Consider the following 10,232-nt stretch of genomic DNA (forward strand, 5'->3'; position numbering starts at 1 on the left):
CTCTAGATTCATGGGAAGAGAGGATCTGAGAGCTGGCAGCCAGGAGGCAGGCTTACAGAATGTGCCCGTTGGTGGTGTAAATTATTACATATGCCTGAGTGTTAAAAAAAAAAAAGAGCTAAAATGAATAGAGAGAAATATTGTTAACTGATAGTACATGGAAAGGATTATAATCCTTGTAATGAAACAAGGTGTATGATTTGTTGAATGTTAAATTGATGATCTGCCCTGTAAACTTTCACTCAATTCACAATAAAAACTTAAAGAAAAAAAAAAAGTAATTGGTACCAGACCATCAAAGCAAGAAGCAAATTAGCAGGAAGTCTAAAGATCAATAGTAAGAAAAATGCCAATAAGTCTTCATTTGGTAGCACTTCTTATTTCACATCTCAATGAAAATTAATTTTTTCTTCTTTATTTAAAAGAATAAAATTCAAAATGTCTGCATATGAAAATTGATTATTAAGAGAGATTTTTGTGAAAACGTGAGGTTGCCTTCACCACAGTCAGAATCTCTCAAGTTCAAGTTATAAAACTTAGGAAAGACTTTTCTGAGACAAAGGAAAGGGAATTGTTAGTCTCTGGAGTTGGTTCAGAATTATAGAGACCTTACACACAACAGAATGAAACACTGTCCCCTCTGCACCTTACAATTGTTGTTATGCTCAAGCCCAATGCTGCTGCCACGGCAATCAATCAATTTAGGGGTCTTCCTCTTTTTCGCTGACCCTCCACTTTACTAAGCATGATGTCCTTCTCCAGGGACAGGTCTCTCACGATAATATGTCCAAAGTATGAGAGACTAAGCCTCGCCATCCTGGCTTCAAAGGAGCATTCTAACTGTGTTTCTTCCAACACAAATTTGTTTGTTCTTCTGGTAGTCTATGGTACTTTTGACATTCTTCTCCAACACCATAACTCTAAAGCATCAATTCTTCTAAGGTCTGCCTTATTAATTGTCCAACTTTCACATGCATATGAGGTTATTGAAAATGCCATGATTTGGGTTAGGCACACCATAGACCTCAAACTAGTGTCCTAGTGTGCCAATGTGGGTTAATGCGCTGGACTGCAAGGTGGGTTTGGACCACAAGGTAGGTGGTTCAATTTCACCAACCTCAAATTGACATCTTTGCTCTTGAACACTTTAAAGAGGCCTTGTGCAGCAGATTTGCCCAGTACAATATGTCATTTGATTTCCAACTGTTCTTTCCATGAGTGCTGGTACTGGATCCAAACAAAAAGCATTATTTTACAACTTTAATGTTTTCCTCATTTATCATTATGTTATTCATTTCTCCATTGGTAATGATTTTTGTTTTCTTGACACTGAGGTGCAACTCATACTGAAGGCTGTGGTCTTCGAGCTTCATCGGTAAGTATTTTAAAACTTCCTCGTTTTCAGCAAGCAAGGTTGTATCATCTGCATATTGCAGGTTGTAATGAATCTTCCTCCAGTCCTGATACCATGTTCATAAAATCCAGTTTCTTAGATTATTTTCTCACTAGGTAGCTTGAATAAGAATGGTAGAAGAATACACCTTCCCTGATTTTAAGCCATTCAGAGTCACCGTGTTCTGTTCGAAGGACTGCCTATTGGTCTATGTACAGATTCCTCATAAGCACAATTAAGTGTTTCAGGATATTCGTTCTCTGCAATGTTGTCCATAGATTGCTATGATACACAATCAAAAGCCTTTGCATAGTAAATAAAGAACACACAAATATTTTTCTGGCGTTCTCTGCTGTCAGCCAAGATCCTTCTCATCTGAGTCCAGCTTGAACATTTGGCAGTTTTCTGTCAATGTACTATTGCAGCTCCTTTTGAGTTTTGCTTAACAAAATCTTATTTGCATATAATATTAATGATACTATATTTGCAATGATATTGGTTTTGCAAAATTCTATCATGTGATCTCTAGCATTGTTTCTATCACCAAGGCCATATTTTCTAACCTTTGCATTCCAATTACCAGTAATTATCAATACATTCTGATTACATGTTTGATCAATTTCATACAGGAAGTTGGTATAATTCTTCAGTTTAATCATCACTGGCTTTAGTGATTGTTGTGTAAATTTGAGTAATAGTTTTATTAACTGGTCTTCCATGTGGATAATATGTAGATAATATTGGTAGTTTTATTAACTGGTCTTCATGTGGATGTTTATTGTTGTTGGTAGGTGCCATCGAGTCGGAACCGACTCATAGTGACTCTATGCACAACAGAATGAAACACTGCCTGGTCCTGGGCCGACCTCACAATTGTTGCCACACTTGAAACCATTTATGCTGCCACTTTGCCAATCCATATCGCTGGGGTTCTTCCTCTCCTTCTCTGACCCTCCACCTTACCACTCATGATATCCTTCTCCAGAGATTGGTCCCTCTTGACAATATGTCTGAAGTATGACAGACGAAGTTTGGCCATCCTGGCCTCCAAGGATCCTGTGGCTGCACTTCTTCCAACACACATCTGTTGGTTCTTTTGGCAGTCCATGGCACTTTCAATATTCTCCTCTAACACCATAACTCAAAAGCATCAATTATTCTGCAGTCTTGCTTATTCACTGTCCAGCTTTTGAATGCATATGAGATTATTGAAAATATCATGGCTTGGGTCAGGCATACCTTAGTCCTCAAGCTGACATCTTTGCTCTTCAACACTTTAAAAAGGTCTTGTGCAGCAGATTTGCCTAATGCAATATGTCATTTAATTTCTCAACTGCTGCTTCCATGAATGTTGATAGCTGATACAAGAAGAATGAAGTCCTTGACAACTTCAATGTTTTCTCCATTGATAAGAATGCTGTTCATTGGTTCAGTGGTGAAGATATTTGTTTTCTTTACATTGAGATGCAATCCATACTGAAGCCTGTACTCTGTGATCTTCATCAGTAAATATTTTAAGTCCTCTTCACTTTCAGCAAGCAAAGTTGTATCATCTGCATAGTGCAGGTTGTTAATGAGTTTTCCTCCAATCCTGATGCCACATTTTCTTTATATAACCCAGCTTCTGGGATTATTTGCTCAGCATACAGGTTGCTATGTATGGTGAAAGAATACAACCCCATCACACACCTTTCTTAATTTTAAACCATTCAGTGTTCCCATGTTCTGTTAAAACAATGTACAGATTCCTCATGAGCACAATTAAGTGCTCTGGAATACTAATACTTCACAATGTTTTCCATATCTTGGCATGATCCACACAATCGAAAGCCTTTGTGTGGTCAATAAAACACAGGTAAACATCTTTCTGATATTCTCTGCTTTCAGCTAATATCCATCAAACATCAGGAATGATATCTCTTGTTCCACGGCCTCTTCTGAATCCAGCTTGAACCTCTGGAAGTTCTCTGTCAATGTATGCTTGCAGCCATTTCTGTATTGCTTTAGTAAAACTTTATTTGCATGGGATATCAAAGAGATTGTCTGATGATTTCTGCATTCATTTGGGTCACATCTTTTTGGAATGGGCACAAATACGGATCTCTTCCAATCAGTTGACCAGATAATTGTCCTCCAAATTTCTTGGCATAGATGACTGAGTGCCTCCAATACCACCTCACTTTCTTGAAAGATTTCAATTTTTATTCCTTCAATTTCTGGTGCCTTTTTCTTTGCCAATTCCTTCAATGCACCTTGGACTTAAGTCTTCAGTATTATTGGCTCTTGATCATATGCTGCCTCTTGAAATGGTTGAACAACAACCATTTCCTTTTGGTACAGTGACTCAGTGTATTCCTTCAATCTTCTTTTGATGCTTTCTGCATCATTCAATAATTTGCCCTGAGAATCCTTCAATAGCAAAAGTCAAGGCTTGAATATTTTTCTTCATTCCCCCAGCTTGAGAAATGCTGAGCGTGTTCTTCCCTTTTGGTTTTCTGACTCTGATCTTTGCACATTTCATTGCAATATTTGACTTTGTCTTCTCGAGCTGATCTTTACATTTTTCTATTCAGCTCTTGTACCTCCTCATTTCTTCCATTTGCTTTAACATCTCTATGCTAAACAGCAAGTTTCGGTGTCTCTTCTGACATCCATTTTGATCTTTTCCTTCTTGTCTTCTTAATGACTTTTTGCTTTCTTCATGTATGATATTCTTGATGTCATATCACAACTCTTCTCTTCTGTCTTTAATGTTTTATGTATCAAATCTGTTTTTCAGATGATCTCTAAATTCAGGTGGGATATATTCAAGGTCCTATTTTGGCTCTCGTGGACTTGTTTCCATTTTCTTCCTCTTCAGTTTGAATTTGCATATGAGCAATTGATGGTTTGTTCAACAATCTGCCCCTGACCTTGTTTTGGCTGATATAGAACTTTTCCATCATCTCTTTCCACAGATGCAGTCAATTTGATTTCTGTGTATTCCATCTGGTGAGGTCCATGTGTATAACCAGCACTTATGCTGTCTAAAGTAGGTATTTAAAATGAACAAAGCATTGATTTTGCAGAATTCTATCATGCCATCTCCAGCATCATTTCTATCACCAAGGCCATATTTTCCAATTACTGATCCTTCTTCTTTGTTCCCAACCATTGCATTCCATCCACCAGTAATGATCAATGCATCTCGATTGCATGTTTGATCAATTTCAAATTGAATAAGTTGGTAGAATTCTTCTTCACTGGCTTAAGTGGTTGGTGTGTAACTTTGAATAATAGTGGTATTAACTGGTTTTCCCTGTAGGTGCATGGATATTATACTATCACAGACATCGTTGTACATAGAGACTGATCTGGATATGTTCTTTTTGACAATAAATGCAACACCATTCCTCTTCAATTTGTCATTCCCGGCATAGAAAACCATATGGCTGTCAGATTCAAAACGGCCAATACCAGTCCATTTCAGCTCACCAATGCCTAATATGTTGATGTTTATGTGTTCCATTTCATATTTGGACAATTTCTAATTTTCCTAGATTCATATTTCGTGCATTCCCTGTTTTGATTATTAATAGATGTTTACAGCTGTTTCTGTTTATTTTGAGTTGTGCCCCATCAGCAAATGAAGGTCCAGTGTATTGTACTCCCATGGGCCTTCCTCCATTCGCATCATCACGGTCAACTCTACTTTGAGGAGGCAGCTCTTCCCTAGTTGCATTTTGAGTGCCTTCCAACCTGAGGGGGTCATTTTCCAGCACTATATCTGACATTGTTTTTCTGCTATTTATAAGGTTTTCGGTGACCAAATATTCAGAAGTAGTTCGTTTCTCTTTCTTCCTAGTATGTCTTCATCTAGTAGCTCATCTGAAACCGGTCCACCATGGGTGACCCTACTGGTATTTAAAATACCTGTGACATTGCTTCTAGAATCACAGCAACTCACAAGCCACTACAGTATGACAAACTTACAAATGAGTGGTGGTCCATGTGGATAATATGTGTAAATTTGAGTAATAGCTTTTTTTTTTAGATAAGTTTTTATTGTGAGGTTTACATGGAAGAATATCAGTTTAACATTCATCCTATCATATTTTGTTTCATTGCAATGATTATAATACCCCCATGCATCATCAAATAACTAACGGCACACCCCACAGGCCCATCCCCCAGCCATCAGCACACAGCCCCTCTCTCTCCCTGAGTTTAGTGTCCCCAACTGCTCCATCTGTCCATGTCATTGTCTCTGTCTCCATCCCTGGTGTCTCTGCCTCTCTGGGTAGGGTCCCTCTCTCCACTCTTCTCACTTGAGGGTCCCAGGGATCTCCGCTTCTGGGCTGCAAAATCAATCTCTCCCCTCCTTTTGTCAAAAAACATATACCTACCCTCACAATTAGTCCTGATGGTAATTATTCACTGTTGTACCACAAGAGTCTTATCCCCATTTCCTTTCGCCAGTCCGGTCCCAACAGATTGGAAATCATTCAGTAGAGATTCTACATTTCCCTGCCCTGTCTGGAACTAGGCTCCCTCTTGAAAGCTTGTAAGCCAGTCACTTCTTGAAAGCTTGTAAGCCAGTCACTTCTTGCCTTTATAGCCTCCCCCACCCCCACATTTTGGATAGCCAATGTCTAAGTTGCCCATCCCTGTGAACCCTGTGTAGTGACCATAGGGTTGATCCTTTACAGTGATCCTCGCTGTAAAGATTTGTTCCCTTTTTTGAGCTATTACATCCATAAGTATAAGTGAAGTTCATCAAATTGTGGCAGGTTTCTCACTCTCTCTCTTTTTATTTTCCTCTCTTCTTTCTTCTTCTTGTCGAGTTCTGATCATCCAACCAATGAAGCCAGGTCAAGTGGGTACTATCTGCAAGTATAAGTGTTCTTGTGCATCTCCCTTCACTTCATTCATATCAGCGGGATGCTTCAGTCTCCACTCTAGTCTTCTGTGGCCTTGTCACTGCCTCTGGGCCTAAGAGTCCCTAAGTCTTGCCATACCAGGTCTCCACCTGGATTCACAGGGGTCTATTGAATGTGGTTGGACTTAGCTAGCAACTTTATTGTTTTGTCCCCCTCTTCCCCTTATCAGTGATCAACGTGGTCACCAGCCAGACCACTTGCCTGCTCATGTATTCTCCTTGAGTCTCAGTCTTGGAAGGGAGTTTACTCTGAGGGATCCCAACTACTTGCCTTGATGGTTCCCAGGTGAACAGCTTACTTGTTCTTGTAGTAATCAATCAGACTGCCATTATTGTTTTGGATTTTTCCTGCCAGTCTTTCTTTCACAAAGTATCTTGTTCTTCTAGCTGCTCCAGGCTGATTACTCATTATTTCCAGTGGAAATTTCCTACCTCAGTTGGTTCTGGGTGACATTCTGGATTCCACCTATGGTCTTGTGCAGTGTAAATGCTCCACAGGCAGCCTCTTTCACTGGGCAACTTCTAGCCCCCTTTAAGGTATTCCAATCAGTAATAGGCTGAAGACAGACTTACAAGCTTTCTGTAATGGTGTTTCTGGCTATTCCTTTCTTCCTCCCTCTAGTGTCTATTTTATAATGGTAGGCAAGTGAAACCAAGATTCAAAAGACAGTCAAGAATCTTAACATTATTCCCCTCTTTTACCCCTTCATACCATGCCTCAGTCCCTGTATCCTGAAGCCCAGTTGTTCCAAGGTTGTGCATATCTCATCATTTACATCTGTCCCACTTAGCCCATGAGAACCTGCCTAACAGTTCTCCCATCAGCCTTGTTCTTCCATTCCCCTCCCCCTTGTTGGGTATTGTATCACCCCTGCACTCCCCAAGCACCCAAGCTATCCTGTGTCTATTCCCTACCCTTTACTCTGTCTTCCCCTCCCTCCTTCCCCACTCTCATCCCTTACATCCTGGTGATCAGCAAATAGATTTTTTTTTCCCCCTTTTAAGGTGGGTTCTTTTTCTTAGTCTTTTAAAATAATGGTCCTATGCAGAATTTCTCCTTTTGTGACTGACTAATTTCACTCAGCATAATGTCCTCAAGGTTCATCCATGTTATGCGGTGGCTTGCAGCTTCCTTGTTGTTCTTCAAGGTAGCATAGTATTACATTGTGTGTATGTATCACAGTTTGTTTATCCATTCATCAATTGATGGGCACTTAGGCTGACTCCATCTTTTTGCTATTGTAAATAGTGCTGCTATGAACATTGGTGTGTATGTATCTACTTGTGTTATGGCTTGTATTTCTTGTGGGTAAATACCAAGTAGAGGAATTGCTGGATCATAAGGTATTTCTAGTTCCAACCTTCTGAGAAAGTGCTGTATTGCTTTTCAGAGTGGTTGGACCATTTTGCAATCCCACCAACAATGCAGGAGTGTCCCAGTCTCTCTGCGTCCTTGCCAGCATTTACTGTCCTCTCTTTTTTTTTTATCTTTGCTGTTATTGCTGGTGTGAGATGATATTTTGTTGTTGTTTTGATTTCCATCTCTCTAATGGCTAGGTTACGAATCGGCCTGCTAACATCAAGGTTGGCAGCTCAAAACTACGAGCCATTCTGTGGGAGAAAGATGAGGCTTTCTGCTCCCATAAAGATTTACAGCCTCAGAACCTTGTGCAGGGTCACTATGAGTCGGAGCCAACACCACTGCACTTAACAACAACAATAATGACTAGTGATTGTGTACATTTCTTCATATGTTTGTTGGCTGCCGGATAGCTTCATTGGTAAAGTATCTATTCATGTCCTGTGCCCATTATTTAATTGGGTTATTTATCTTTTTCTTGTAGAAGTGTTAAGTTTCCTATATATTTTAGAAATGAGTCCGTTGTCTGATGTGTCATTGCAAAAGATTTTTTTTCCATTCTGTGGGTTCCCTTTTTACTCTTTTGGTGAAGTCTTTTGATGCACGTAAGTTTTTAATTTTTAATATGTCCAATCATCTATTTTGTTTGTGTAATTTTCAAAATGTTTGGTAATCTGTGTATAGCCTGTATTAAAGCTCTCACATTTGTCCCTATTTTTTCATTGATGAACTTCATAATTTTGGGATTCACATTTAGGTCTTTAATCCATGCTGAGTTGATTTTTGCATAGGGCATGAGGTGAAGGTCTTGTTTCAATCTTTTGCATATCACTTTCCAGTTCTACCAGCACTGTCTGTTAAAGAGACTATCTCCTCCCCATGCAATATTCCTAGGCACTTTGTCAAAAATCAGTTGGCTGTATGTGGATGAGTTAATTTCTGGATTCTCTATTCTGTTCCATTGATCAATGTATCTTTCATTGTACCAGTACCAGGCTGTTTTGACCACTGTAGCCGTGTAGTAGATTTTGAAATCAGGGAGTGAGAGGCTTCCAATCTTGTTCTTCTTCTTAAGCAGTGCTTTGCTTATCCTGGGTCTTTTTCTATTCCATATAAACTTTGTATTTGTCTTTTCAATCTCTTTGAAGAATGTCACTGGAATCTGGGTTGGGATTGCATTATATGTGTAAATTGCTTTGGGTAGTATTTAAATTTTCACAATGTTGAGTCTTCCTGTCCAGGATCATGATATGTTCTCCCACTTTTTAAAGTCTTTTTTGATTTCTTGTAGTCGTGATTTATAATTTTCTTTGTATAGTTCCCTTATTTCTCTGGTTTCATTTATTCCCAGATATTTCATCCTTTGGGTGGTTATTGTAAATGGTATTGCTTTCCTAATGGCCTTTTCAGTGCTGTCATTGTTACTATAGAGGAATCCAACTGATTTTTGTATGTTGATCTCATACCCTGCCACTTTGCTGAATCTTCCAATGAAGTCTAGTAGTTTTTTACTGAGTCTCTGGGGTTTTCTATGTATAGGATTATACAGTCTTCAAATAGAGAAAGTTTTACTTCCTCTTTGCCAATTTGGATGCCTTTATTTTCCCTATCTTGCCATATAGTTCTGGCCATATAATCCTTCCAAAACAATATTGAATAGGAGTGGTACAAAGGGCATCCTTTTCTGGTTCCTGTTCTTAGAGGAAAGGCTTTCACTTTCTATCCATTGAGAGTAATGTAAGCTGTTGGTTTTGTATATATGTTCTTGATTGTGTTGAGGAATTCCCCTTCAATTTCTACTTTGTTGAATGTTTTTATCAGGAATGGATGTTGGATTTTGTCAAACACCTTTTCTGCATCAATCAATATAATCATGTGGTTCTTTTCCTTTTTCTTTTTTATATGGTGGATTACATTGATTGTTTTTCTCATGTTGAACTATTCTTGCATCCCTTTTATGAAACCCAGTTGGTCATAATGTATTATTTTTTTGATGTGGTGCTGCATTCTGTTGGCTAGGATTTTGTCGAGAATTTTTGTGTCTATGTTCATGAGGGATATTGGTCTACAGTTTTCTTTCTTAGTGATGTCCTTCCCTGGTTTTGGTATGAGGGTTATGCTTACTTCATAAAAAGTATTAAGAAGTTTTCTGTCCTCTTCTATGTTCTGGAATAATTTGAGTAGAATTGGTGACAGCTCTTCCCTGAATGTTTGGTTGAACTCACCAGTGAAGTCATCTGGGCCTGGACTTCATTTGTTGGGAATTTTTTGATCACCTGATCAAGTTCTTCTTTTGATATGGGTCTGTTCAGGTTTTCTACTTCACTGTGTGTAAGTTTAGGTAGGTCATGTTTTTCTAAAAATGTATCCATCTCTCCTAAGGTTTCGAATTTGTTGGAGTACAGCTCTTCATAGTATTATGTTATTATCCTTTTGAATTCATTTTGTTCCATTGTAACATTGCCCGTGTGGTTTCTAATCCAAGTTATTTTGTGTCTTTTCCTTCTTTTCTTTTGTTAGGTTTGCCAATGGTTTGTCAATTTTATTAATCCTTTCAAAGA

The 10,232-nt window shown here is 38.7% G+C and overlaps 1 protein-coding gene across 1 annotated transcript in view; it reads left to right on the plus strand.

Moving 5' to 3' along the window:
- The window catches only part of LOC102841668 (U3 small nucleolar ribonucleoprotein protein IMP3-like), a 76,902-nt gene that overhangs the window by 1,388 nt on the left and 65,282 nt on the right, over positions 1-10,232 (plus strand). The gene's annotated exons all lie outside the window — the stretch shown is intronic.

The sequence above is a fragment of the Chrysochloris asiatica genome, unplaced genomic scaffold, assembly GCF_000296735.1.
Source record: "Chrysochloris asiatica unplaced genomic scaffold, ChrAsi1.0 scaffold00021, whole genome shotgun sequence".
In the NCBI taxonomy this organism is placed as follows: domain Eukaryota; kingdom Metazoa; phylum Chordata; class Mammalia; order Afrosoricida; family Chrysochloridae; genus Chrysochloris; species Chrysochloris asiatica.